The sequence below is a fragment of the Myotis davidii genome, unplaced genomic scaffold (assembly GCF_000327345.1).
Source record: "Myotis davidii unplaced genomic scaffold, ASM32734v1 scaffold425, whole genome shotgun sequence".
NCBI lineage: Eukaryota > Metazoa > Chordata > Mammalia > Chiroptera > Vespertilionidae > Myotis > Myotis davidii.
Window position 1 is genome coordinate 749116 of NW_006296413.1, and position 6484 is coordinate 755599.

The 6484-nt window shown below is 55.9% G+C and overlaps 1 pseudogene; it reads right to left on the bottom strand.

Moving 5' to 3' along the window:
- Positions 1-1014: 1014 nt before the first annotated feature.
- Positions 1015-6484, bottom strand: part of LOC102759503 — a 7954-nt pseudogene continuing 2484 nt past the window's right edge.

The following is a 6484-nucleotide window of genomic DNA, read 5'->3' on the forward strand; positions in this document are numbered from 1 at the left end:
GCCCCACCCAGCCAGTCCCCTTGGAGCGATTCCCTCCTCCTAGCCCAGCTGGGCACCTCCCTGCCACCCAGCCCACCCCGCAGGCTCTGGACCAGCCCAAGAGGGTCCAGACCTTCCTGGCGGGACCTCATTCTTTCAGCCCACAGTGATCTCTGGAGGCCGACAGGAAAGAAGAAACAGGACAGGCAGGATCCTGGGAGGAGATAAGCCTTAAACAAGTAATTACTTGTCATTCTTTAATCACAAGGTGAGGCGTGCCCCGGAGGAAAGGGTGGGCGAGGAGAACCTGACAGCAGCCAACAGTATGCATTGGACGAGGGTGATCTGGCGGGAGGGGCGGGGCGGCGGCCCACAGCGGGTCTGGATGGCAGGTGCGTGGCCACATGCTAACGCACCTGTGCAGGCTCCCGAGGAAGCTTCTGGCAGCCACACGAGGCCCCTTCTCCTCCATCACACTGAGCAGCGGGGAGAGGCAATGACAGAAACATCCCTGTCCTGTAGGGGCCTAAACTTTTAAGCTCCTGGTTTATTAATGCTGTGGTGGAAACTGCCGATCACCGTAGGTAGGATGAAGTCACTGCACAGTTCGCTCCCCCTCTCCCGTCTGCTGCCCTGACACCGGCCTCCGCAGGCCTGACTCCTGCGTTCCATCCTCTGTGTTCTTGAGGTCATCGTCCTCTCACATGGCCATATCTTGTGAGTCTGTGTTGGGGTTCATATCTCTGTGTAATCCCAGGATTCATAAACCACGCCAAAGCCTGGCCACCACCAAAATGGGTCCTGAATCCAGACACAAAGTTGACGTCTGCTTGGTCTTGTACATTTAGCTAGTTTTTCCCGAATTTCTGTCTTAGGTACTGTTCCCTTCCCAGGGAGAAGGATTTGCTTCTCCTGAGGTTGGTCATGAACTTCCTGGTCTGGATAGTGACTGTGTCACTCACGAGGGCGGGCGATCCAGGGGGCCCTAAACTTATAGATCGAGCATCCTGATCATGTGGTAACTTTTTTTTTTCCTTGACAGACAACTGTTTAGTTTTTATTTCATAATCATAAACTTAACTCTGTAATCCAGCTAGACTGGGAAGGGGTAGGGAAATTATGGAACCCAATAAACTGGCAAGAGCACAAAGATTATAGAACATTCCAAGCAAATCGGGGTGAATGGGTGCTCTCCTGAGCTACAGAAGGAACGGTCTGGTGGTGAAGATAAAACACAAGTCAAATTTCTTAGAGTTGCCCACAGTCAGCAATGGTGATCTTCTTGCTGGTCTTGCCATTCCTGGACCCAGAGGGCTCCATGGCTGTCACTATATCCAGGCCTTCTGTCACCTGGCGAAGACCACATGCTTGCCACCCACCCACTCAGGCTTGGCAGCGCAGATGAGAGACTGGGAACTGTTTGCGTTAGGTCCAGTGTTTGCCATGGACAGACGCCAGGACCTGTATGTTTCAGGATGAAGTTCTCGTCCTCAAATGTCTCCCCATAGATGGACTCGCCGCCTGTGCCATGATGGCGTGTGAAGTCACCACCATGGCACATAAATCCTGGAATAATTCTGCGAAAGCAGGAACCTTTATAACCAAATCCCTTCTCCCCAGTGCTCAGAGCACAGAAGTTTCCTGCCGGCTTTGGAATTCTGTCTGCAAACAGCTCGAAGGAGACGCGGCCCAAGTGCTCGCCGTCGACGGCGATGTTGAAGAACATGGTGGGGTTCACCATGGCTGGTCATGGGCAGCTTCGGGGCAGCAGCATCTGCCCATGTGGTAACTTTTGAGCACTGTCCTCTCTGCAGTGGGTAGAAGTGGTCCCCAAAAGACATGTCTGTGTCCTGACCCCCAGAACCTGCAAATGAATCGTATTTAGGGTCTTTACAGACGGGATCAAATTAAGGGTGTCAAGATGAGAGCTCCTGGGTTTAGGGGGCCTTAGTTTGTGTCCCTATAAAAAGAGGAGAGGATGCACACACACAGGAAGCCATGTGAAGACAGAAGCTGGAGAGAGGCAGCTTGCCCATGCCTTAATTTCGGACGTCTGGCCTCCAGGACTGCGAGAGAATCTATTTCTGTTGTTTTAAACCAAGGGAGAGAAACCTTTATTCTACCCAGGGCCATTTAGATATCTGTAACATCATTCGAGGGCCATACAAAATCATCAACTTAAAATTCAGCCTGCTATATTTGGCCAAACAATTAATTCACCCCTCATGCCTTGGCAGGGCCAGACCAAATGATTCTCAGGCCTTATATGGCCCGCAGGCTGGACGTTCCCCACCCCTGTAAGGATCCAGGGTGTCTGGACAGGAAACTACTCCTCTCTAATCTATGCATCTTTATGTATTTATACATGAAACACCCCCCCACATTAGTACTTGCTAAGACCACAGCGCAGCTGGCATGAAGCGGGAGGCACGCAAGGAGAGGAAGATGAAGGTGAGACTTGGGGTCCCTGTGGGGCGGTGTTGGGGGTGGTGGATCAGGAGCAACAGGAGGGGTGATTGGTCTTGGCGTGTTGTATTTCTTAGGCAGGCAGTTGTACGGGGTGTCCATGTTATCTTATTACTATTTTCACTTCTGTTCTTTTGTATGAATGAACTATTTCATAGTAAAAGGTTTTCCAAGGGCACGGGACTTGGGGGTCATGTTCTGCATGCTCTGGCCCGTGGCTCGGGTGGGTCTCTGAGCCTCACTGGTCACACAGTGAGGGGTAGGGCACAGTGCCACCTTATAGAAGGGGACCGTTGGCAGTGCCTGGCTGAGGTGGGCGTGCCTTGTCGGTCTTCAGGGTGGGACCCCAGCAGGGAGATGGCATCTAGACCCGTAGCTGGTCTCTGTGGCCACTCAGATCCTTTCAACGAGAGAGGAAAAGACTGGCTTTTTTTGTCTTTTAACTTAACCTGTTTACAATTTCTCTTACACCTTCTGGCGAATGCCTGAATCCGGAGGGCCGGCCACACTGCTTTTGCCCAAAGCCCAGAATGCTCGCTGCACTCCTGCCTGCATCCCTGCTGGTGGCTGAGAGGCTCTTTCTCACCACGATGACGACTCTGGACACGGAAGGTGAGGGTGTGCTGCGGCCCGCCCACAGGACCCTTCTTCCTCACTGTGCTTCCTGGGTACGGTTCCAAGTCCCGGCCAGCATCTGCAGGATGGCGGAGGCGGCTGGGGCCGGGCGGCCATGGGACCTGTCCCCCCACCTCAGCACAGGAGAGGCCCTGCCGCTGGGAAAGCCCGCCCACAGCTCACATTCTTCCCTGGCATCCGACACACTTGGAACAAAATCCACAGCTCACTCAGCTCCACGCCTACTGGCCTTCCTTGTGGCCTCAAACCTGCCAAGCTGGTTCCTGCCCCAGGGCCGTTGCACTAGCTGCCCCTCCTGCCCAGATCACTCTGGCCTGGCTCATCACCTGCTGACGTCTCTCAGTCACTGAGTTCTCACGCCATAAAGTCACCTCTTCCGGGAGGTCACCTGACCACGCTTCCCGCTCCTCCTCTCCCTGCACAGAGCTCTGAGCTCCACTCCTCACTGGCCTTGTTCCCATGGGGAAGGGAGAAGCCAGGAGCCTCAGGCAGGAAGGCAATAAGGTTGGCCCTGGGAGGGAAGGAGGCAGATTGCCAGACTCCAGTTTCAACTCCTTCAAGCCCACCATGTTCTGCCAGGCCAGGTGCCGGTAACAGGGTGGGCAGGCGCCGCCACCTCAGGCCCAGGGAGAGCAGGGCAGGCTTCCTGGAAGAAGCAACACTGAAGGAAGGACAGAGGGAATGAGATTTTGTCGAGTGAGGAGAGTGAGGGAAGAAGGTCCAGGTGGAGAGATGAGGCAGGACAAGAAAACTTGACCGCCCTGCGCTCCCTCTTCCCAGAGATCTGGGGGGAAGCTCAGATTGGCTCTACCGGAGGGAAGGAAAACTCTGCACCCTGAGGAAGTGGAGGGGCCCCCTTTTCCCACGGCCCACAGCAGGCTCCTCCCACCCAGGGGTGCCAGTCAGCCCCAGGGCAGTGTGGGAGAGGGCAGAACGCTGCGGCTCCCACCAGGGGCCATGCAGCAACCTGCCTGGGGATAACAAGCTTCAGTGCTGGTGAGAAAGATTACAGAGGGCTCTAATAAACACTGAAAAAACAAAACAAAACGAACCAGACACCTCACCGCTGGCCGGTGAGCCAGAGAGCGTCAGGGTTTTCCCGGAACAAAGCCCGTCGGACAGGAGGTGGAGAGGGGAAGAGAAGCCGGCTGAGGACAGGGCCAAAGCCTGGAGGCAGGGGGCTCAATGCCGGAGGACACAGAGCCAGCGCAGTCACCCTCGGTCTGGACCTGCACCTGCCCTTCTGACCCCGGGTGCTCAGGCCCCTGTCCTGTCCTGTCCTCTCCCAGGCCCAAGGAGCCCCCAGAGCAGGTCCACAGGCCTGGCCAAGACGGTTTCCACAGTCCCCCTGAAAGCAGCCAATGACATTCCAGCACATTGGATGACAAGGGGCAGCGGTCAGTCCAATGCCATGTGCTCTGCGAGGCGCCGCGTCTCCACGGCCAGACCGCCGGCGTCTTATATGTGCGGCCTCGCTGTGGGGATGCAGAGTGAAGGGGATCAGCAGTGAGGTGAACAGGTGCCCCTCTTCCAACGCCGGAGACCTGGGACAGATCAAACACCCCACCCGGGCCAGGAGGCCAGGCCCCGATCACCGTTCACTTCACATGCGCACTGAGTGTCTGTGACATGTGGGCGCTGTCCTGGGGGCTGGCAGTGTCACGGTAACAAAATCAGGGGTGTGTCCCGAACCCTGAGTGGCTTCTGGTCCTATGAAGAGAAGTGACAGCACCAGCAAAGCTAACATCTGAAAAGGACCACTTAGGCCCTGGCCGGTGTGCGGTTTATAAACCAAATCCTGGCAGTCTGGGCTTCCCCCAAACAGCCCCGAATCCGCCCCTTCCCGCAGCCAGAGGCCAGCTCAGCTCCCCGTTTAGTTGCTGTCACAGCACTTGACCCCATTGACCCCATGCCCTCTGTGCTCCCAGCGGTGACCAACCCCCAGTTCCTTTTTAGGACTCCTCACCCCACCGTGACTCCCGAGGGCCCGTCCCGCACCCTCCTCTCCTCTGTCTGTACTTCCTGCACAGGCTCTTCCTTTCCTGAGGTCCCCATGACTGTCTAGAAGCTGACGGCCCTGGACTGCATTGAACCGGGTCCCCCAAATCCATGTCCACCTGGAACCTCAGAATGCGAGCTTATTTGGAAGCAGGTCTTTGCAGATGTGACAAGGTAACTTAAGGTGAGGCCACCCCGGAGGAGGGCAGGCCCTAAACTCAATGACCCGTGTCCTTATAAGAGACCGTGGGAGGACACAGTGGGGGGCGGGCGCTGGGGGCGGGGGGAGCCACGACGGGCAGAGATCGCAGAGACACAGCCGCAGCTAAGAACACGACCGGTTGCCGAAAACCAAAAACCGCCAGCAGCTAGAAGAGGCAGGAAGGATTCTCTCCTGAACCTTTGAGAGAGCACAGCCCTGGGTCACCCTGACTTAGGACTTCCGTCTCCAGGACTCTGAGAGCATAACTTCTGTTGTGTTAAGGCTCCCAGCTTGCAGTCCTTTGTTATGGCCGCCCCAGGACACTCACAGCCCCCCACCTGTATCCCATCACGACCTGTCTCCTGAAGCTCACACCTGCTTCCCCACCTGCCTGCCAGATAACTCCTCCCATGAGCTCTGTTCCCACTCTGGGACCCCCTGCTCGGGGATGCACCGCTGGCTGCCCAGGCCAGAGCCTGCCCGTCACCGAGACCCCTCCCTGCCCCTCGCCCGCCACCCAGTGACTCACCGGCCCTGAACTGTTCTTGGAGACAAGCCGACGTAACCAAACGCAACTCTGCAAGCCTGATGGGACTTTAAAAACAAATAGGGCCCAACGGTAGAAGGCGTTCCTGGAATCATGGGAACCTGAACGCAGGCCGGCAGCACCGGCGCTCCTGCTGGACTTCCGAGTGACAATGGTCTTGTGATGGAGCAAACAGTCCTATCCCAGGGGTGCAGCTGAGGACGCAGGGACGAAGCGTCCTCGTGTCTGCAACTCACTTTCAGATGGTTCAGAAGAGAGAACTCTACCTGTCCTGCTGCCCGTCTGGTGAGAGAAAGCAGAGGGGAAGCGTGTTAGGGATCCTTGACTCCAGGTGGACACAATGTTCATTGACCTTCCTTCCACTTCTGAGCAGGGCGCAGGCTTTAAAAAAAAAAAAAGTTTGCCCTAGCTGGTTTGGCTCAGTGGGTAGACTAGCATCAGCCCGCGGACTGAAGGTTCCCAGGTTCAATGCTGGTCAAGGGCACATGCCAGGGTTGGGGCTTGATCCCCAGTAGGGGGCGTGCAGGAGGCAGCTGATCAATGATTCTCATCATTGATGTTTCTATTTCTCTCTCCCTCTCCCTTCCGCTCTGAAATAAAAAAAGATATAAAAACAAACTGATAATGTCTCTTTTTTTTAAAAAAAGATGGCCATA